At 45.7% G+C, this 23,834-nt stretch overlaps 1 protein-coding gene across 7 annotated transcripts in view; it reads right to left on the bottom strand.

Annotated features, from left to right (window-relative positions):
* The window catches only part of LOC136578925 (poly(rC)-binding protein 3-like), a 645,331-nt gene that overhangs the window by 245,404 nt on the left and 376,093 nt on the right, over positions 1-23,834 (bottom strand). The window lies entirely within an intron of this gene.

Here is a 23,834-nt window from a genome sequence, read left to right as displayed (position 1 = left end):
ACTTATTTATAAGAAACAGACCAAATGAAAGAGGAGGACGTGTTGTGCTGTATGTTAGGAAAACATTCATCTCCAGAGAGATTCAAGCTTCAGAGCTGGGAGTTCTGTAGAAACTGAACAGACATTTGTTGGGAATTTTAGGTAAAAGTAATGGATCCAACAAATTCTTATTCGCTTTTGCTGACAACTTTATCTTCCAAAAGCTAGAAGAGAAAACAAGGAGATCTGCTATCTTGGACCTAATTCTTACCAACAGGGAGGGAATGGTTGAAGAATTTACTCATGATTATTGCTCAAAATTCGTTCAAACAAGTGAAAGTGAGTGATAATTGTTCCGTGTGAAGTAAAAATATCGCTCTCTTGTTCACAATTGTTTAAGCTGACTTTCAGTTAGCTTAAAAAACCTCATTAGCACTTGCTGGCTTCTCGTCCTGTGTGACAGCTCCCTGCTCAGTGCTTCCCGCAGGAAGCAGGGAGAGAGAAGTGGATGAGAAGACAGCAAGCTACTGGCAGAACTTTCAGTTTGAAAGCTCTGCACAAGTGTTGACGACCTTACCATGTAAAAGGGCCTTAAGCGTGACTGGGACCTTAGGAGGCAGTGATCATGTTATCATTGAATTTTGGATTTCAAGGGGATAAAGATCTGAAAAAACTCAGACCTCAAGTATTGATTTCAGAAAGGCAGCTTTCAATGAACTCAGAAAGAGGGTAGGAAGAATCCAATGGCTGGATGTTCTTAAGGACAGAAATGTGCAAGAAGGTTGGGAAATATTCTCAAATGAGAGTCTCAAAGCACAACTGTTAACAATCCCTAAAAGAAGGAAGAATGGGAAGCATTTAAAGAGACCAGGATGTATGAACACAGAACTTGCACACATGTTAAAAAGGAAGAAAAATATGTTTATCAAATGGAAAGAGGTGGAGAATATCTAAAGAAGAGTATAATGCGGTCTGCAGAAACTGTAGGGCAAGTGTGAGAAAAGCTAAAGCTGATAATGAATTGAGGCTTGCAACAGAGACCAAAAGCAATAAAAAGGATTAGGGGGGGGGGGGGGGGATGTCAAAAGCAAAAGAAAAGTCAAATATACTATTGGATGCTTACAGGATGAAAATGGTGAATTGGTTAAGAATGATGGTGAAAAGGCCGAACTTTTATATTCCTATTTTGTATCTGTTTTCTCTCAGAAAGTAGATGGGACATCAACGGATCATCCCTGTGCTATTGGGGAAATAAAAGAATGCAGGCTATCTATAAGCAGAGAGATGGTGAGGGAATATGTAGGTAAGGCCCAATGTCCACAGGCAAACTTGAATTGCGCAACTGGCGCAGGCCACTCGCGCAGACAATCCACAGAGCAAGCCGCCCATAGGAAGACATGGCCGATCCTCAGCCCGTCCGCAATTCAATTCAAGACAGGCGGCAGAGTCCGTGGGAAAGCAGGAGACCTTTTTTAAAGAATGACTCATGTGCAGTGAAGACCTGGACAGGTAAGTGCTGTCCTCAGCCATGGGCAAGGCCGGATTCTGCTACGTGCTCCCGCATGCAGAATCCGACCCGCCCATAGATATGAGGCCTAACTTACATGAATTCATCTCAAGGTCCAGATGAATTACAGTAGAGGTAACTGCTAAATCCAGGAAACCACAGACCTGTAAGCCTGACTTCTACACCGAGAAAGATCTTTGAACAAATTATTAAGCCGCATGTATGCAAGTACTTGGATGAGAATGCAGTAATTAACTAGAGCCAGCACCAACCTAGAGGTCGAGTATATCCATTGTCTCTTCCAGAGACTCAAGCCATGTCAGAGTATATCCAGGAGAATCTTGAGAGAGTTTCGTCCAAAAGTCTTTCTCACCAGCCAGCTCAGGTTTTTTTCGTCATAAAGAAGATAGTTGTCTCTTTGTGACCATACATCAATTATAGAAGTCTGAACATTGTCACAACATATAATATTTCCCATTACCCTAATTTCTTAACTGTTTGACAAGATACAAGGGGCCACTATTTTTATCAAGCGTGATCTCTGTGGAGTGTATAACCTCATCAGATTATATGAGGGAGATGAGTGTTAAGCTGCATTCAACACCAGAGAAATTATGAATACCTTGTCATACCTTACAGCTTTTGCAATGCATCTTGTATGCTTCAAGAATTTATGAATGATATGCTCCGAGACCACATGTAATCATCTATCTAGATGACATATTGATATTCTCTTGTGATCTTTCTTCGCACTGCAAACATAATAACCTTTTCCAATCCATTTTTAGATTCAGTGTTTTCCTAGGGAGCTTGCTGTTTCTGCCGTTATACAATGGTGCCATCTGCTGGTTTAAGCCAGTAACTACATGATGGGACGCGTTAAAGGAGATGTCTCGAGGAAGCAGTGAATTTTTTTTTTTTGCCCAGTCCCCCTAATTAAACATACATTACTAAGCCCCCCTGTAAATTACTTTCCTAGCTGGTTTCTACTTACCGTTCCAGCGTTTCAGCAACTTATAAAACTTTTTCCCAAGATGGCCGCCAGCTCTTTTCGCATCGCTTGCTGTAGCCCGACGTGCGCACTCCCGAGACGCTACCAGCTGTGTCTCCATGGCAACCAGACGCCCCGCAGCCGCCGACCGGACCCCTGGAGTGAACACGGCCGACCTGTCACCCACCGCCAGGCAGAAGGTAACCGGCGCAGCCCCCCCCATCACAGCGGCAGCCCCCCCCGGCCCAGCGACAGCCCCCCCCGGCCCAGCGCTAGTTCCCCCGGTGCAGCGACTGCCCCCCCCCCCATCACAGCAGCAGCCCCCCCGGCCCAGCGACAGCCCCCCCCCCGGCCCAGCGCTAGTTCCCCCGGCGCAGCGACAGCCCCCCCCATCACAGCGGCAGCCCCCCCGGCCTAGCGACAGCCCCCCCCGGCCCAGCGCTAGTTCCCCCGGCGCAGCGACAGCCCCCCCGGCCCAGCGACAGCCCCCCCCGGCCCAGCGCTAGTTCCCCCGGTGCAGCGACAGCCCCCCCCATCACAGCGGCAGCCCCCCGGCCTAGCGACAGCCCCCCCCCGGCCCAGCGCTAGTTCCCCCGGCGCAGCGACAGCCCCCCCCATCACAGCGGCAGCCCCCCCGGCCTAGCGACAGCCCCCCCGGCCCAGCGCTAGTTCCCCCGGCGCAGCGACAGCCCCCCCCGGCCCAGCGACAGCCCCCCCCGGCCCAGCGCTAGTTCCCCCGGCGCAGCGACAGCCCCCCCCATCGCAGCCCCCCCCGGCGCAGCCTGGTGCAGCGGCAGCCCCCCCGGCCCATCACTTACCAGGACAGCTGGACGGCGGGACAGCTGGGCGGCTTCTCCGGACAGCTCGGCAGCTCTGCACCTTCCTCTAACAGAGGAAGGTACAGAATGGCCGCTCCAGCGCGCTCCCGAGCAGTGACAGCTCGTCTGCGCATGCGCAGAAGAGCTGTAGCGGGGAGCACACTGAAGCGGCTCGTGCTGAATGGAGAAGACCGGACTGCGCAAGCGCGTCTAAAAAAGCAAGCTGCCGGCGAATTTAGACGGAACCATGGAGACGAGGACGCTAGCAACGGAGCAGGTAAGTGGAATAACTTATGTATGGCTCATATTTAATGCACGATGTATATTACAAAGTGCATTAATATGGCCATACGGAAGTGTATAACCCCACTTTGTTTCGCGAGACCACCCCTTTAAAGCATTGCAAGAATTCCGACATCAGAGCTGTACAGGCTTCAGTGATTAAGTTGAAAGATGTCCAACAGTGGTTTGAAAATGGTTAAGAGGGTCTTACAGTGTCTATGCCAAAATTGCCTCTACACTAAGCTTGAAAAATGGCAGTTTGAACAATCCAATTTTTTTAGCTTCCATCTAAAAAAGCTAATATTCATTTGCACTTGAAAGACTATTTCACTCAAAATGATTTACTAGAAACGGACCCCTTTTCCATATGAAATGCTCATCAAGCCTTCATAATGGTATAATGATCCAACAAGGTTCACAGTTAAAAAAAATAGGTATTACCAACACACTTTCTCAAAATAAATAATTAGAAGACAAACTCCAAAATTCCCCCTCTGGGGTTTTACATGCCAAGTGCATTAAATGTAGACCGTAACTCAGGTCTACCTGATTGGCAGATTATACCAACCAGCTTAACATCCTCCCATGATAAATCTAGCTGATTAATGGCCACCAGAATTAAACAAAAACAATAAATCAAGAATTCCTCACTTTTTGGCTTGGGATGTCTCTGGTTATAAAATAAACAACCTTCAAGATTGCGGATAATTCTCTCCTATTCTATTGTAATTTCTACAACCTAAAGAACGACGCATCCATCATTCAAATTACTAAAAAGTGTATTAATTTCTAGAGAGAATAGGGCTCCTAAATGCCCCTACGCTCTAATTGGAAGAGACAAAAAGTATTAAAACGGACAAAATCAGATGGCTTCTCAAATTAATATTATCATACTTTTGTGCCTTTCTTATTCCCATATTTAATCAAAATATTCAGTGGATCTATATCCAGAGGCAGTCTTCCTTCAGAAATGCTTCAAGATACTACTGTAACAATTCCGAAACCAGGCAAGGCCCCTGACTCACCAACAAACTTTAGACCTATATCCTTACCAAAATTTGATACCAAACTCTAAGCCGAGGTTTTAGCCCATTGCCTTCTAAAAGTCAAAGGACTTTTAGAAGGAGCTGGCCTGAAATCTAGGCTTAACCTCGCTGTATATACATGTGGGAAGCCACGTGTATATACAGCGACCAGGTAGATTTCACAAAGGGTATACAGACACTTAATGATAACAGGGCAATACATTTAATTTCCCATGCGGGGGTTTGTTGGATGCCTTCTCTACTCTTTACATGACAAGGAGAAGGCATTCAAGAGAACTGGGAATTTGACTTCTACTCTCTAAAAAGGTTTGGCCTTTCAGGCAACATTCTCCAGGCGATTTAGGCATTATGTACAGTGAAAGTGCTTATTATTTGCCTTACTAATGAAACTCCTTGCAGAAATCTTAAAAACTAATAACATTAGAAAAATCTTTATAGGTCACAGGTGTGGGAGATGTCCTATATGTATTTTCTGTATTTTTGTCAGCTGTGAAGATGCTATGTTATGTTTCTGGTCTGAACCTCTGGAGGAAGGGAACACCCCCCCCCCCCTCCACAAGAATTGGAGGAGCAGTGCTCTGTGTTCATAAACTGGTCAAACCGGTTCTAACTGGCAAAAACCTATCTAGGAATGTCTCTTGGACAAGCAGAGAGGAGAAACAGGATGTTCGTCTCATGAGACCAAATTCAAGAATGAACTGAGCATGCTCACCGAAGTTCCTCCCAGATGGATGACATCACAAGCTACCTCACAAATACCTCCCTCTGAGAATGACCAATCAGCACGCTAAATAATGTAACTGTATCCTAAATTACTTCACTGCCTGTGTTGAGATTTTATTTTAACTTTACACGCGTGAATAAAGACGGACTCTTTTGGGACACATAGTAACATAGTATGTAAGGCTGAATGAAGACAATGTCCATCTAGTCCAGCCTGTCTATCCTCTTGTGTTGATCCAGAGGAAGGCAAAAAACCCCAAGGGCAGAAGCCAATTAGCCCTTTTGGGGAAAAAATTCCTACCCGACTCCCTAATAGCAATCAGACTGTTCCCTGGATCAACCCCTAATAGTTCCTACCTGCCTGTATACTCGGATTGACAATTAACCTAAGATTTATATCCTATAATGTCCTTCCTCTCCAGAAAGACATTAAGTCCCCTTTTAAACTCCTCTATGGATTTTGCCATCACCACTTCCTCTGGCAGAGAGTTCCACAGTCTAACTGCTCTTACAGTAAAGAATCCCCTTCTATGTTGGTGATGAAACCTACTTTCCTCTAATCGTAGCGGATGTCCTCTTGTTACCGTTGCGGTCCTGGGTGTAAACAGATTATGGGAGAGATCCTTGTATTGTCCCCTCATGTATTTACACATAGTTATTTGATCACCCCTTAGCCGTCTTTTTTCTAGAGTAAATAATCCCAATTTTGATAGCCTCTCTGGGTATTCCAGTCCCGTCATTCCATGTATTAGTTTAGTTGCCCTTCTTTGAATCCCCTCAAGCACTGTGACATCTTTCCTGAGCACCGGTGACCAGAATTGTACGCAGTATTCCATGTGAGGCCTGACTAGTGCCTTATATAATGGAAGGATAATGTTCTCATCCTTCGCCCCTATACCTCTTTTAATGCACCCCAAGACTTTATTTGCCTTTGCAGCAGCTGACTGGCATTGGTTACTCCAGTTTAGTCTACTATCCACTAATACCCCCAGATCCTTTTTCATATCACTTTTTCCTAGCGGTACTCCATTAATCGAATATTGGTGACATCCGTTTCTCCTGCCCATGTACATAGTCTTACATTTTTCAACATTGAACTTCATTTGCCATTTTTCTGCCCAAGCCCCCAGCTTATCCAGGTCCGTTTGTAGCCGCACATTGTCCTCTGTTGCATTAATTATATTGTATAATTTTGTGTCATCTGCAAATATTGATATTTTGCTGTGCAGTCCCTCTATCAGGTCATTGATAAATATGTTGAACAGAGTGGGGCCTAATATGATGTAAGACATGTGGTCTTTGAAAGGCTCTCCAGGCCTGCACATTATTATTAACAAATTTGGAACACACAGTATATCGAATAGCGAAAATTGCGCTAACAAATTTGGAGGCACCGCTGGGATAATGAAGATACAGAGATATGTCCCGTCATTCCATGTATTAGTTTAGTTGCCCTTCTTTGAATCCCCTCAAGCACTGTGACATCTTTCCTGAGCACCGGTGACCAGAATTGTACGCAGTATTCCATGTGAGGCCTGACTAGTGCCTTATATAATGGAAGGATAATGTTCTCATCCTTCGCCCCTATACCTCTTTTAATGCACCCCAAGACTTTATTTGCCTTTGCAGCAGCTGACTGGCATTGGTTACTCCAGTTTAGTCTACTATCCACTAATACCCCCAGATCCTTTTTCATATCACTTTTTCCTAGCGGTACTCCATTAATCGAATATTGGTGACATCCGTTTCTCCTGCCCATGTACATAGTCTTACATTTTTCAACATTGAACTTCATTTGCCATTTTTCTGCCCAAGCCCCCAGCTTATCCAGGTCCGTTTGTAGCCGCACATTGTCCTCTGTTGCATTAATTATATTGTATAATTTTGTGTCATCTGCAAATATTGATATTTTGCTGTGCAGTCCCTCTATCAGGTCATTGATAAATATGTTGAACAGAGTGGGGCCTAATATGATGTAAGACATGTGGTCTTTGAAAGGCTCTCCAGGCCTGCACATTATTATTAACAAATTTGGAACACACAGTATATCGAATAGCGAAAATTGCGCTAACAAATTTGGAGGCACCGCTGGGATAATGAAGATACAGAGATATGAAGATATTTCATCATTATCCGGACACAAGGGGACTTCGAAGCAGAGACGGACAGATAATGAGCTCAAACAAGGTAATAAGCTATTCTTATACCTATACCATCTCTCCCTCTCTGCTATGATACTCCCCAGGCCGGGTGAGTTGAAATATGATAAGTCTGTATCAAAAGAACAATGAAGTAGATATACTGTGTGGTTTTTATGTTGTCTGTGAAGTAATGTTCTGAGTGTAAAAAGGTATGAGCTATGGGGGGTTTATATTGTCTCTGTAGTAGTGCATGGTGTGAACAGACTGTGCAGGTTAATAAGGAACTAAGAATGTGTAGGATAACTTGCTAAAAGAAAGTAAAAAGGAAAGTTGATGTAAGCAATTCTAGCTGAAGGGTATAGTAGTGATTAAAATTGCTGGTTAAAAACAGTAGTGTGTCCATGTGGTGAAAGAGTTTCCATTGTTTAACATGTGGTTGATGAGGTCTCCCTTCGTTATGTGGGGGGAGGGGTACACATGGAATGCTTGCATTTGCCATGTTGGCATACATCAATTCAAGGGAATTTGGGCTTGGAGTAAAGATGTGGGCTAGCCAGAGATTCTGCTTCGATTATGGCAGGCCAAACGGACTGTTGAGGTTCCACAATGTGGTGTCTAAAGTACAGATCTGTGTCATGAGGTGCAGGAGTAGAGAATCTCAATTAATTAAGGATTTTTCCAATTACGACAAGATGTGCAGGGGCGAAATTGTAAGTGCTTATTTGTAAGATAAGCCAGACCTGTGTCGTGAGGTGTGGGAAAAATCAAAGTATGACTCGCAAGCAAATTCAATGAGATGATGTTTGTAAACACAACTGGACACACAAAAATGGGTGAAGGAAAAAGCAAGTCAATGAGTTAAGGAAAGGTAGAAGGTTTAACAATGAACGGTGATAATGGTTGCTATCTGGAGTGGTGAATATAAGTATGTGGGTGGAAATGGGCATAAGTTGTATTATGTTTGTCATTGGATAGCCTATGCTGGACAAAATATGTAAAAACCGCGGTACATAAGAGTTTTTCTTATATATATACTTTGTTCAATATGGGGAGTCCTATGTACAGTAAATACAATCCCAGTTTCTACTTCACATGAGATACTTATCAGTCTGTGTATGAGTGAATGAAAACCCCAGTGAGTGTGAATTTGTGTGTATAAATGGAAGGGCCCGTATGAGAGTTAGATTGTGTTATATGGTGTATACTGTCCGGTAACAAGGAATGAAATGAGGAAAGAAAGACCAAACGCTGAGCCAGGCCACAGGGGGTGGAGCTAGGTAATGTAAGGAGATGGGAATTAAGAACAATATGAAGAGGTCTTGCTCCACCCTCCACACAGACCAGCCTAGGAGAGAAGTGTGTCTCCATTTAAGTGGATGTTGGTATATATACATATTGTGGTAATGTATAGAGGGAAGGTCACTCTTAGACTCCATGTTAAGTCTCTCACTTGAACAAATGTAGGTGACCAAAGGAGGGACATCTAATTTTATTTCTGACGGTAGTTGTGTGAGAAAATAGTCCAGGATTGCCACAGTGTATATGTACATATAGATTCTTGGAGTATGTGGAGAATTTAAAAATATTGAGTTGTATTTATTTTGAATATTATTGAATTAAGATACTAAAATGAGAAAATTGTGTACTTGAAACACCCGATAAGTACTTTAGTAACAAAAGTTCTATCTTAGAGTGTATCGCATTTTTAATTAACAGTATTTTACGTGAAGATTCTTACATTTGAAGAAGAAAAAAAAAAGTAAAGTTTTGATGCCAGAAATTGAGTATATCCCAAATGGTATCAGGGATACTAGTCCCTTAGTAAACCAATAGCTAACCATCATTTGTGCAGTTGTTATGGTTGTAGTTTGTAATAACAATATTTCCTCTCCTGTTTGCAGTACGTTTTCCTGCAGGTACCAGAGATGGTGTGGGGCCCATTAACGTCATGCTCCCTCAAGGGGTCATAAAAATACTACATAGAGTGCAAACTAAACATCTTTCAGCTTCCAGACTAGCTAAGAATGAAACTGCCCTGCTAGCACCCTCACAGATCGCAATCAAGTGGGGTATAGTTCCAAATGCTGTTTCATATCTTTTACTGAATTCAGAAGGTTGAGAGGAAGGGGCGGCAGGTGCAGACCATGACATTAAATAGCAAGCACGTAGTTGTAGAAACACGAATGAAAAGAGAAACTAGGGGTCCTAACAATAATGTTGAAACTGCCATGATTAATGTAAATCTTGAGTTTTTCCCATAGATGGTTCCAAATATCGTGGAAATGGACAAGCAAAACAGGCTATGCAGTGGTAACCAGCAGAAAGAGGTAATTATACAAAAAAACACTCTTTTCCTCCTGAGAGACTCAGTTACTCAGGAAATAGAGGTGATGGCGCTCACTGAACTATGTAAGCTGGCTGCAGGTAACACTGTTTATGTCTGCACCGACTTAAGGTACACATTGGGAATCGTACACGATTTCACATCCTTTGTGGCATAGTGGAAGTTTCATGGGGTCCTTGAGTAAGCCAATCCAGAACGCAGAAGCAGTGTTTTTGTTCTACAAGGTTTTAGCTCTTTCCGCACAGGTGACTTATCATCAAAGTCCAGGCTTATGCCAAAGAGACAACTAGTGAGGCTGGAAGGAACCAGAGAGCAGGCACCGCAGCAGCCTGACTTCCCTTGAATGAGGTAACGGCTGGTAACCTGCTTGCACCTGAAACAGGTGTAGATATTTCTCTGTTGCTTGAATTGCAGGAACAGCCTCAAAAAGAAGAAAAAGGAGGAGTGGAAAAGCGAACAGAATTCTACTGGGGTCAGGCAGAAAGGTAAAAGCCTGTGCCTCCCCTGCACGGTGTACTCCATGATGTCACACCTGATCTATGAGCTAACCCATTCATCCAAGGAGGTAATGTGTGGTATGGTGTCTTCTGCTTGGCTTACCCCAGGGTTCAACACTGCTGCAATAGGGTTTGTACAGGGATGCACGATATGCGCCCGTTACAATCCAGGCCAATTGGTCAAGGTATCTTCTCGGTGCGAGCCAGACTATCTGTAACAGTGACTGCAGGATGATAGCATACAGCTACCAAAGGTAGGTGTTTGGAGTTGTTGGTTTGCATAGACCTCTTTTCATGTTAGTTGGAGGCGTGGCTTGAGAAATAAAAAAATAAAAATAATTTTTAACACGCCAAGAATATGACAAAAAAATATATGTTTTAGGAAAGTAATTTTGCATATTTGGATACACCAGAAATAATAAATAATGGAGGTAAACATTTTAATAGTCATCTACTCAGTTAGAACCACGCCTAAATATAAGACTAATAGAGATGAGCGAGCGTACGGGAAAAAAATTGACTTCCTAAAAATAATCCCCCCCACCACCCATTTTTTGGTATTCCCTAAATATTAGATAAAGGTAATAATTAGAGATGAGCGAGCGTACTCGGAAAAGCACTACTCGCTCGAGTAATTTGCTTTATCCGAGTATCGCTGTGCTCGTCCCTGAAGATTCGGGTGCCGGCACGGAGCGGGGAGCTGCAGGGGAGAGCGGGGAGGAGCGGAGGTAAGATCTTTCTCTCCCTCTCTCCCACCCGCTCTCCCCTGCTCCCAGCTGCGACTCACCTGTCAGCCGCAGCGGCACCCGAATCTTCAGACCCGAGCACAGCGATACTCGGATAAAGCACATTACTCGAGCGAGTAGTGCTTTTCCGAGTACGCTCGCTCATCTCTAAAGACTAAGTTGAGTCCCTATGAAGGTTTTATTTGGTAATGCTGCTGTAATAGGCCTATGCTTATTCCAGGCCAAAAAGGAGAGCCTCACCTCCCATGTGAGTGCCTTATATCAGGAGTTATATCAATTGTCACTCAAAAATGTGCATTCTCCTTGTTTCCAGATCAAGAGTCGCATAGTTTGCTTTTAGGTGGTTGGGTTGTCCTAAAAAGACGCAAGGAAGAGCTTGGACTCAAGAACAATGAACCCTTTCAAGTGCTGTTAACCACAAAGATCACAGTAAAACTTCAAGAAAGCTAATTTGTGTTCATATCAGACATTGAATAAAGACTACCAAGGAAGGAGACAAATGTGGCCCATAATCCTTTGTTATATGTAGGACCTAGAGATGAGCGAGCGCACTCGTCCGAGCTTGATGCTCGTTCGAGTATTAGGGTGTTCGAGATGCTCGTTACTTGAGACGAGCACCACGCGATGTTCGAGTTACTTTCACTTTCATCTCTGAGACATTAGCGCGCTTTTCTGGCCAATAGAAAGACATGGAAAGCATTACAACTTCCTTCTGTGATGTTCCAGCCCTATACCACCCCCCTGCAGTGAGTGGCTGGGGAGATCAGGTGTCACCCGAGTATATAAATTGGCCCCACCCATGGCTCGCCACAGATGCATTTAGCGAGCATCGGCGATATACAAAATGCTCGAGTCGCCCATTGACTTCAATGGGGTTCGTTAGTGGAAACGAACCCTCGAGCATCGCGAAAAGTTCGTCTCGAGTAATGAGCACCCGAGCATTTTGGTGCTCGCTCATCTCTAGTAGGACCCTTGCGGTCATTGGGCTGTCATTTCTCTTCTTCCTCATAAGGGTAACAGAAGACGTACATCCTGTGACGAGGGTTATTACTGTTTCATATGTAATGCGCAGAGGCGTAACTTGAAGCTCCCGGGCCTGATGCAAAACTTGGAACAGGGCCCTGAACTATAATTCTTTACTTATAGTACTGGGTTCCCTATATGGAGAAAAAAAGGCCTTATGGGCTCCCAAAAGGCTCCTGGGCCCGGGTGCAACCGCATCCCCTGTATCCTCTATAGTTACTCCCCTGGTAATGTGTCAGATCGTAAAATGTCAACAGATACAATAAGGTAGCAGTAAGTGTCCCCATGATTCAGCCATATTGTGTAATCAGACCAATGTTAACATGTAACAAACGATATAACCTGAAATCACACCTTGGTAAGCCGATCACAATAGACATGTTATGGCATCTATACTATGAACAAGGTGGCTTATGCAGAAAACGTGAAAAGATAAATCTTTTAGGAGCCATCTACCTAGAATACCGTTGGGAAACTGTAACGTGTTGTGAGGTATTTTCCTTATCCTGGATATCACCCAGCAGTAGGAGGTATAAGGCAGGAGACAGGGAAAGGGCAGCGGCTTGGGGTGTCACCCTTGCGGGAGGCATTTCCCATGGCGGAGGTGACAGCTAGGGTTCCCTGTAGGCGGTAGGGAAAGGCCTGAGAACACAAATAGGAAGGAAAAACTATCCAGGAGAATGAAAATATACACAACAAAGGAGGGAATTGTGGGAGATGTCCTATATGTATTTTCTGTATTTTTGTCAACTGTGAAGATGCTATGTTGTGTTTCTGGTCTGAACCTCTGGAGGAAGGGAACACCCCCCCCCCTCCACAAGAATTGGAGGAGCAGTGCTCTGTGTTCATAAACTGGTCAAACCGGTTCTAACTGGCAAAAACCTATCTAGGAATGTCTCTTGGACAAGCAGAGAGGAGAAACAGGATATTCGTCTCATGAGACCAAATTCAAGAATGAACTGAGCGTGCTCACCGAAGTTCCATCCCAGATGGATGACATCACAAGCTACCTCACAAATACCTCCCTCTGAGAATGACCAATCAGCACGCTAAATAATGTAACTGTATCCTAAATTACTTCACTTCCTGTGTTGAGATTTTATTTAAACTTTACGCGCGTGAATAAAGACAGACTCTTTTGGGACACATGATGTAAGACGTGTGGTCTTTGAAAGGCTCTCCAGGCCTGCACATTATTATTAACAAATTTGGAACACACAGTATATCGAATAGCGAAAATTGCGCTAACAGAGGCAACATAGTATAGGCTTATTTGCAGATGTTGTCATATTGACAATTTCAGACCATTTTTCCTCTCTGCATGAAATACCTATGATATTATTCAAATTTAGCTAAATTTCCTGTCATAAAGTAGATGCAAATCAATCTAACATTTTAGGCATCTATAATCAACCTTCACTTAAGACTTATATCAAGAAATAGTTTCCCTTTCAATGGAATTCTGACACAATACCTTATTTAGCCATTAATCTATGGTTTCCCTATCAAGACTGCTTAACCTTAATCTTTACCTGCTACTATTTTGTCTTCAAGATTGACTCAAATACATTGAAATCAGAGTCATCATGAGTTGGTAGCATACTACCATATGAAATACTGTACTTACGGAAGATTCTTTATTTCTGCACTTTAATAATAACGATGCCACTTTCATTCCTCTCAAAATTTCAAAGGCAAATCCTGACCTTTATTTGGCGGTAAAAGGCATAAGAATATGAAATTTCTGAAACAGCATTGTTGCTGTCCTGTGGAGGTGTTCGTGATTGTAGATCTTTAGATGTGCTGACAGGTTCCCTTTAACCACTTCCTTCTGATGGGCAAGAAAGTTATTCTCTTTCTCTATCACTTACTGGTCTTCCCCAATAACTGAATGTTTATTTTTATTAATTTCGTGTAGCAAAAGACCTCCTAAAAGTATTTTAATTGCATCCCGTATCCAGCATGCCAATGAGGAAGACCAATAGAAAACGACAATAAAAACAATATCTTGCGCTCCTTACTAGGGGTGAATTGTCTTCATTCAGCCTAATCTACTATGTTACTATGTAAAGGTGAACAATATATAGTCACCAACTTCTGTGTGTGTGTGTGTGGGGGGGGGGGGGGGGGGGGAAGGGGGGGGGATTCTTCTCCATGAGGACCCCCCTAGACGGGGAACTGGCAGTTTATGTCGAAAAACTCCACTTGAAACCTCCAGACCCATCGAAAGGAAGTGTGCAAACCGGAGCAATGGTTGACAGAAAGACTATTTATTTTAACTTAATTACAAGTGACATACTAGCAACAAAAAAAGTACCAAAGGTATGGAAAGTCTATAGCAACGCGTTTCGGGGAATCTACATCCTTTTTTCAAGCTTACCCTGTATTCTCACATGCTCTCCTTTTATAACATGTAATATCACAGAGATGCATTCTTTTTGGAGCATACACAGTGTCCATAGATCCTGTCTAGTGGCTGTCATGCTTAACAACGTTCGCCAGGAGAAGCAAGCAGCGGGTGGCACCGCTAGGCACATCACCACCAGCAGGGGCATGATACAATGCTGCATGTCAAACCATGCAGGGTGTATCACATGGGGGGATGTCATCACCCTGCAGTCATAACAGGCGGGAAACTGGGAGGCATGTTACCATAGACATGCTGGTCACGTGATCTCGGCGCTCTTTGCCATGGGACGAATAGATTTAATACAGTTAACATAGTACTCAGATAAGTACAAAACCTAAATTTCATCTACATCCCACAGGTCTACAAGATATATGATAGTAGTTAAAATAAAGAATTATTGAATATGTAAAGTTCTATATTTCTATAAATATTTAAAAAAACGGACACCTCTAGGTATCCCACAAAAGCTTATCTATATATATAAAATTGAATGTATGCGTGTCTGTCTGCATGTCTGTTTGTCCTTCATGCGCTACTACACCATTCATCCGATCGCGATGAAACTTTGGGAAGTTGTTAAGTACACTCCTGGGAAGATTATAGGCATAGTACATTTATGCTACGATAAATGGCGCGCATGCATGTGTCGTCGACAGTTACGACCCCCCCATGTAGATCGTTCGATTTCCATCATTGCCACTAATTCTCTCACTTCCCGATGTTGTAGAAACATGAAATTTGGCAGGAGCATTGATTATGTCATAAATAGGAAAAGCTAATGGGTCCCAACTCGATTATTCAATTCTAAGCGCCAAAGAATTAGCGTCCAAATTTTACGTACGGAATCTAATTTTCTCGCTTCCCAATGTCATAGAAACTTGAAATTTGGCACAAGCATTGATTATGTCATAAATAGGAAAAGTTAATGGGTCCCAACTTGATTATTCAATTGTAAGCGCCAAAGAATTAGCGTCCAAATTTTACATACGGAATCTAATTTTCTCGCTTCCCAATGTCATAGAAACTTGAAATTTGGCACGAGCATTGATTATGACAGAAATAGGAAAAGCTAATGGGTCCCAAATCGATTATTCAATTCTATGCGCAAAAGAATTAGCGTCCAAATTTTACGTACGGAATGTAATTTTCTCACATAGAAACTTGAAATTTGGCACGGACATTGAATATGTCATAAATAGAAAACTCTAATGGGTCCCAACTCGATTATTCAATTCTATGCGCCAAAGAATTAGCATCCAAATTTTACGTACGGAATGTAATTTTCTCACATAGAAACTTGAAATTTGTCACGGGCATTGAATATGTCATAACTAGGAAACGCTAATGGGTCCCAACTCGATTATTCAATTCTATGCGCCAAAGAATTAGCGTCCAAATTTTACGTACGGAATGTAATTTTCTCACATAGAAACTTGAAATTTGGCACGGGCATGGAATATGTCATAAATAGGAAAAGCTAATGGGTCCCAACTCGATTATTCGATTCTAAGCGCAAAACAATTAGCGTCCAAATTTTACATACGGAATCTAATTCTCTCACTTCCTGATATATATAAATGAATGTATGTCTGTCTGTCTGCCCTTTATGCATTACTACACCATTCATCCAATTGCCATGAGACTTTGGGAAGTTGTTGAGTACACGCCTGGGAAGATTACTGGCATAGTACAACTATCCTACGATAGGTGGCGCGCAGGCGAGCATCATCGACAGTTATGCCCCCCAGACAAAGATCGTTTGATTTCCATCTCAAGCACGAAACCAAAAGTCATTACGAGCAATGGAATGAGTGGTCAACCAGAAAAGGATGCATCCGCCGAACGTTTCGCAAGACAATTGTGGGGATATTGAGAATACTGAGGTAAAATGAAAGCTGTGCTGTGATTGGTTGCTATTTCTTATACTGCTGAGGTAACATGAAAGCTGTGCTGTGATTGGTGGCTACTTCTTATACTGCTGAGGTAACATGAAAGCTGTGCTGTGATTGGTTGCTATTTCTTATACTGCTGAGGTAACATGAAAGCTGTGCTGTGATTTGTGGCTACTTCTTATACTACTGAGGTTGCATGAAAGCTGTGCTGCGATTCGTTGTTATATATTATACCACTGAGGTAACATGAAAGCTGCGCTGCGATTCGTTGTTATATATTATACCACTGAGGTAACATGAAAGCTGCGCTGTGATTGGTTGCTATATATAATACCGCAGAGGTAACATGAAAGCTGCGCTGTGATTGGTTGCTATTTTTTATATTGCTGAGGCAGAATAAAAGTTGCGCTGTGATTGGTTGTTATTTCTCTTACTGCTGAGGTAACATGAAAGCTGCGCTGTGATTGATTGTTATATTTTATACTGCTAAGGTAACATGAAAGTTGCGCTGTGATTGGTTGTTATTTCTCTTACTGCTAAGGTAACATGAAAGCTGCGCTGTGATTGGTTGTTATATATTATACCACTGAGGTAACATGAAAGCTGCGCTGTGATTGGTTGTTATCTAGATATATAAAAACGAATGAATGTATGTCTGTCTGTCTTCGCAGCAACGCGCGACGGGTAAGCTAGTTCATTATAAAATTTGATGAAACTCATTAATCAATCATTAAGGCCCAATGCCCACGGACAGATTATCGCTGCGGAATTCATGGCCAAATGCCCGCCGTGTATTTCGCATCAATGTCTGTCCATAGACATGCTATATTAGAAAATTCTTCTCTGCCTTTGAGCAGAAATCAACTGCGATTTTCCGCTTGCGGGAGAGAACCGCAGCATATTCTATTTTGTGTGGGAAATCGCACGGACAGCTTCCATTGCAGTCAGTGAAAGCCGTCTGTCCCGCGATCCTTACGCTGTAAGCACTGTGGAAGTATCGCGAGAATCTGCGTCATAGCCCAGCACCGGCATGTCATGTGCTGCACTACGCATGTGCGCCGGCCGAGAGACTCGCGGCTGATCCGCACAGGTGAGTATCTTGGGGGCGCCGGGTCTGATTTTGCAGTCAGAATCCAACATGCTCTGAGGCCTAAATATATATAATTTTAGCTAAAAAATATTGTTATAAATACATCTACTACATGCCATATTAGACTCACAAAACATATATAATATACAGATTGTAATTCATTTCATCTGAATATCCCATAAAATGCAACCTTCAATATTCAAAAAATTGAATATAGGCAACAAAAAACATAGGCCATGAAAATATCTTAACTAGAGATGAGCGAACGTACTCGTCCGAGCTTGATACTCGTTCGAGTATTAGCGTGTTCGAGATGCTCGTTACTCGTAACTAGTACCACGCGATGTTCGAGTTACTTTCACTTTCATCTCTGAGACGTTAGCGCGCTTTTCTGGCCAATAGAAAGACAGGGAAGGCATTACAACTTCCCCCTGCGACGTTCAAGCCCTATACCACCCCCCTCTGCAGTGAGTGGCTGGCGAGATCAGGTGTCACCCGAGTATATAAATCGGCCCCTCCCGCGGCTCGCCACAGATGCATTCTGACATAGAGGAGGGAAAGTGCTGTTGATGCCGGAGCTGCTATACAGAGAGCGTTAGGAATATTTTAGGCTTCAAGAACCCCAACGGTCCTTCTTAGGGCCAAATCTAACCGTGTGCAGTACTGTGGAGGCTGCTTTTTGCAGTGTTGCACTTTTTTTTTTTGTATATCGGCCGTGCAGAGCATTGCGCCCTGCAGTAATTATTCATACTCCAGGGCCAGAAGTGGTGGTTAGGCAGGGACAGAAGACATATATTTATTGAATATAGGCAGTGGGCCTTAGCAAAAACATTTGGGGAAAAAAATCTATTTGGGCTGCCTGTGACTGTCCTCAGTGTACTGGGTCTCTGCTGGGGGTAGTTGTCCTCCTAATTCATACGCAGCCAGCTAAGTGTTACAGCAGGCTTGCGCAAAATTATTTCCTGGCTCTGTGTTGGCTGTTAAATCACCGCTGTATTGCAGTCCACAGTGCAACAGAGTGCAGTTATTTGACACACTCCAGGGCCAGTAGTGGTGACGCAAAGAGAGAAGACATATACAGTGTATATAGGCAGTGGGCCTTAGCAAAAACATTTGGGGAAAAAAATCTATTTGGGCTGCCTGTGACTGTCCTCAGTGTACTGGGTCTCTGCTGGGGGTAGTTGTCCTCCTAATTCATACGCAGCCAGCTAAGTGTTACAGCAGGCTTGCGCAAAATTATTTCCTGGCTCTGTGTTGGCTGTTAAATCACCGCTGTATTGCAGTCCACAGTGCAACAGAGTGCAGTTATTTGACACACTCCAGGGCCAGTAGTGGTGACGCAGAGAGAGAAGACATATACAGTGTATATAGGCAGTGGGCCTTAGCAAAAACATTTGGGGAAAAAAATCTATTTGGGCTGCCTGTGACTGTCCTCAGTGTACTGGGTCTCTGCTGGGAGTAGTTGTCCTCCTAATTCAAACGCAGCCAGCTAAGTGTTACAGCAGGCTTGCGCAAAATTATTTCCTGGCGTTCCGTAAGCGAAGTGAGCCTCCAACCACAGGCCAATAAGCGGCACATTTAATTACAGCGTTCTGTTTCTGCACTACTGGTAATACACCATGCTGAGGGGTAGGGGTAGGCCTATAGGACGTGGACGCGGGCGAGGACGCGGAGGCCCAAGTCAGGGTGTGGGCACAGGCCGAGCCAGTGCGGTGGCCAGGGGTAGAGGCAGGGCCAGACCGAATAATCCACCAACTGTTTCCCAAAGCGCCCCCTCGCGCCATGCCACCCTGCAGAGGTCAAGGTGCTCTACGGTGTGGCAGTTTTTCACAGAGACGCCTGATGACCGACGAACAGTGGTGTGCAACCTTTGTCGCGCCAAGATCAGCTGGGGAGCCACCACCACCAGCATGCGCAGGCATATGATGGCCAAGTACCCCACAAGGTGGGACAAAGGCCGTTCACCGCCTCCGGTTTGCACCTCTGCCTCTCCCCCTGTGCCCTAACCTGCCACTGAGATCCAACCCCCCTCTCAGGACACAGGCACTACCGTCTCCTGGCCTGCACCCACACCCTCATCTCTGCTGTCCTCGGTCCCATCCAGCAATGTCTCTCAGCGCAGCGTCCAGACGTCGCTAGCGCCACTGTTTGAGCGCAAGCACAAGTACGCCACCACGAACCCGCACGCTCAAGCGTTAAACGTGCACATTGCCAAATTCATCAGCCTGGAGATGCTGCCGTATAGGCTTGTGGAAACGGAGGCTTTCAAAAGCATGATGGCGGCGGCGGCCCCGCGCTACTCGGTTCCCAGTCGCCACTACTTTTCCCGATGTGCCGTCCCAGCCCTGCACGACCACGTCTCCCGCAACATTGTACGCGCCCTCACCAACGCGGTTACTGCCAAGGTCCACTTAACAACAGACAGGTGGACAAGCACAGGCGGGCAGGGCCACTATATCTCCCTGACGGCACATTGGGTGAATTTAGTGGAGGCTGGGACTGAGTCAGAGCCTGGGACCGCTCACGTTCTACCCACCCCCCGAATTGCGTGCCCCAGCTCGGTGGTGGTATCTGCGGCGGTGTATGCTTCCTCCACTAAACCACCCTCCTCCTCCTCCTCCTCCTCCTACGCAACCTCTGTCTCGCAATCAAGATGTGTCAGCAGCAGCACGTCGCCAGCAGTCGGTGTCGCGCGGCACGGCAGCACAGCGGTGGGCAAGCGTCAGCAGGCCGTGCTGAAACTACTCAGCTTAGGAGAGAAGAGGCACACGGCCCACGAACTGCTGCAGGGTCTGACAGAGCAGACCGACCGCTGGCTTGCGCCGCTGAGCCTCCAACCGGTCATGGTCGTGTGTGACAACGGCCGTAATCTGGTGGCGGCTCTGCAGCTCGGCAGCCTCACGCACGTGCCATGCCTGGCCCATGTCTTTAATTTGGTGGTTCAGCGCTTTCTGAAAAGCTACCCACACTTGTCATACCTGCTCGGAAAGGTGCGCTGGGTCAGCGCACATTTCCGCAACTCCAAGACGGACGCTGCCACCCTGCGGACCCTGCAACATCGGTTTAATCTGCCAGTGCACAGATTGCTGTGCGACGTGCCCACACGGTGGAACTCTACGCTCCACATGTTGGCCAGGCTCTATGAGCAGCGTGGAGCTATAGTGGAATACCAACTCCAACATGGGCGGCGTAGTGGGAGTCAGCCTCCTCAATTCTTTACAGAAGAGTGGGCCTGGTTGGCAGACATCTGCCAGGTCCTTGGAAACTTTGAGGAGTCTACCCAGATGCTGAGCGGGGATGCTGCAATCATTAGCGTCACCATTCCTCTGCTATGCCTCTTGAGAAGTTCCCTGCAAAGCAAAAAGGCAGACGCTTTGCACTCGGAAACGGAGGCGGGGGAAGACAGTATGTCGCTGGATAGTCAGAGCACCCTCCTGTCTATATCTCAGCGCGTTGAGGAGGAGGAAGAGGAGGAGGGGGAGGAGCATGAGGAGGAGGCGGAAGAGACAGCTTGGCCCACTGCTGAGGGTAGACATGCTGCTTGCCTGTCATCCTTTCAGCGTGTATGGCCAGAGGAGGAGGAGGAGGATCCTGAAAGTGATCTTCCTAGTGAGGACAGTCATGTGTTGCGTACAGGTACCCTGGCACACATGGCTGATTTCATGTTAGGATGCCTTTCTCGTGACCCTCGCGTTACACGCATTCTGGCCACTACGTATTACTGGGTGTACACACTGCTCGACCCACGGTATAGGGAGAACCTTTCCACTCTCATTCCCGAAGAGGAAAGGGGTTCCAGAATGATGCTATACCACAGGGCGCTGGTGGACAAACTGATGGTAAACTTCCCATCCGACAGCGCTAGTGGCCGAAGGCGCAGTTCCGAGGGCCAGGTAGCAGGGGAGGCGCAGAGATCAGGCAGCATGTACAGCGCAGGCAGGGGACCATTATCCAAGGCCTTTGCCAGCTTTCTGGCTCCCCAGCAAGACTGTGTCACCGGTCCCCAGTCAAGGCTGAGTTGGCGGGAGCACTGTAAAAGGATGGTGAGGGAGTATGTAGCCGATCGCACGACCATCCTCGGTGACGCCTCTGCCCCCTACAACTACTGGGTGTCGAAGCTGGACACGTGGCCTGAACTCGCGCTGTATGCCCTGGAGGTGCTTGCTTGTCCTGCGGCTAGCGTCTTGTCAGAGAGGGTGTTTGGTGCGGCTGGGGGAATCATCACGGATAAGCGTACCCGCCTGTCAACCGACAGTGCCGACAGGCTTACACTCATCAAGATGAACAAAGCCTGGATTTCCCCAGACTTCTCTTCTTCACCAGCGGACAGCAGCGATACCTAAGCAATACGTAGGCTGCACCCGCGGATGGAAGCATCGTTCTCTATCCCCATCAAAAACGGGGACCTTTTTGCTTCATCAATCTGTGTATAATATTCCTCCTCCTCCTCCTGCTTCTCCTCCTGAAACCTCACATAATCACGCCGAACGGGCAATTTTTCTTAGGCCCACAAGGCTCAGTCATATAATTTTTGTAAACAATTTTTATACGTTTCAATGCTCATTAAAGCGTTGAAACTTTCACCTCAACCAATTTTTATTTTAACTGGGCTGCCTCCAGGCCTAGTTACCAATTAAGCCACATTAACCAAAGCGATTAATGGGTTTCACCTGCCCTCTTGGTTGGGCATGGGCAATTTTTCTCAGGTACATTAGTACTGTTGGTATACCAATTTTTGGGGGCCCTCGCCTACAGTGTAATCCAATTAATTTTTAGCCCACCTGCATTACAGCTGACGTTACATCAGCTGTGTTGGGCACTGCAATGGGATATATTTATGTACCGCCGGTGGGTTCCAGGGAGCCACCCATGCCGTGGGTCCACGCGGAGTTGTAGCTGCATGTGTCCACTTCTAAAGAACCCCAGTCTGACTGGGGCATGCAGTGTAAGCCGAAGCCCACCTGCATTAAGCACGACGTTACCTCAGCTGTGATGGGCAATGCAATGGGATACATTAATGTACAGCCGGTGGGTTCCAGGGAGCCACCCATGCCGTGGGTCCACACGGAGTTGTAACTGCATGTGTCCACTTCTAAAGAACCCCAGTCTGACTGGGCCATGCAGTGTGGGCCGAAGCCCACCTGCATTAAGCACAACGTTACCTCAGCTGTGATGGGCAATGCAATGGGATATATTTATGTACCGCCGGTGGCTTCCTGGCACCCACCCATGCTGTCGGTCCACACGGAGTTGTAACTGCATGTGTCCACTTCTAAAGAACCCCAGTCTGACTGGGGCATGCAGTGTTGGCCGAAGCCCACCTGCATTAAGCACGACGTTACCTCAGCTGTGATGGGCAATGCAATGGGATACATTAATGTACAGCCGGTGGGTTCCACTGAGCCACCCATGCTATGGGTGCACACGGAATTCCCATTGCGGAGTTGTACCTGCCTGTGACTATTTATAAAAAAACCGCGGTCTGACTGGGGCATGCAGACACCTTGACAGAATGAATAGTGTGTGGCACATAGGTTCCCCATTGCTATGCCCACGTGTGCAGCTCCAGATGGAGGTGGCACAGGATTGGATTTCTCATTGCTTCTGTACAGCATTGTGGGCTATCGCCCCGCCCCTTTTAAAGAAGGTCGCTGCCTATCCATGCCAACCCTCTGCAGTGTGTGCCTGTGGTTCCTCCTCATGGCAGACGCACTTATAAATAGACATGAGGGTGGGGTGGCATGAGGGCAGCTGAAGGCTGCTCAGGGACAGTTTGGTGTACACTGTGGACACTGGGTCGTGCGGGGGGGGGGGGGGGGTTGGGCAGCATGTAACCCAGGAGAAGTGGCAGCGGAGTGTCATGCAGGCAGTGATTGTGCTTTGTTGGAGGTAGTGTGGTGCTTAGCTAAGGTATGCATTGCTATAATGAGGGCTTTTCAGAAGTAAAAGTTGTTGCAAGGGGGGGGGGGCACTCTTGCCGGTATTGTGGCTTAATAGTGGGACCTGGGAACTTGAGATGCAGCCCAACATGTAGCCCCTCGCCTGCCCTATCTGTTGCTGTGTCGTTCCCATCACTTTCTTGAATTGCCCCGATTTTCACAAATGAAAACCTTAGCGAGCATCGGCGATATACAAAAATGCTCGGGTCGCCCATTGACTTCAATGGGGTTCGTTACTCGAAACGAACCCTCGAGCATCGCGATAATTTCGTCCCGAGTAACGAGCACCCGAGCATTTAGGTGCTCGCTCATCTCTAATCTTAACTGATCAAGCAAGAAATTATCCCAGGCACACCGAAAACCCTGGATCAAACCATAATAAGGAGGCTGATAAAAGGCTGATGAT

Source organism: Eleutherodactylus coqui, chromosome 9, assembly GCF_035609145.1.
Source record: "Eleutherodactylus coqui strain aEleCoq1 chromosome 9, aEleCoq1.hap1, whole genome shotgun sequence".
Taxonomy (NCBI): domain Eukaryota; kingdom Metazoa; phylum Chordata; class Amphibia; order Anura; family Eleutherodactylidae; genus Eleutherodactylus; species Eleutherodactylus coqui.
Note: the sequence above shows the minus strand (reverse complement) of the source record. Positions and strands in the feature narration are given on the sequence as shown.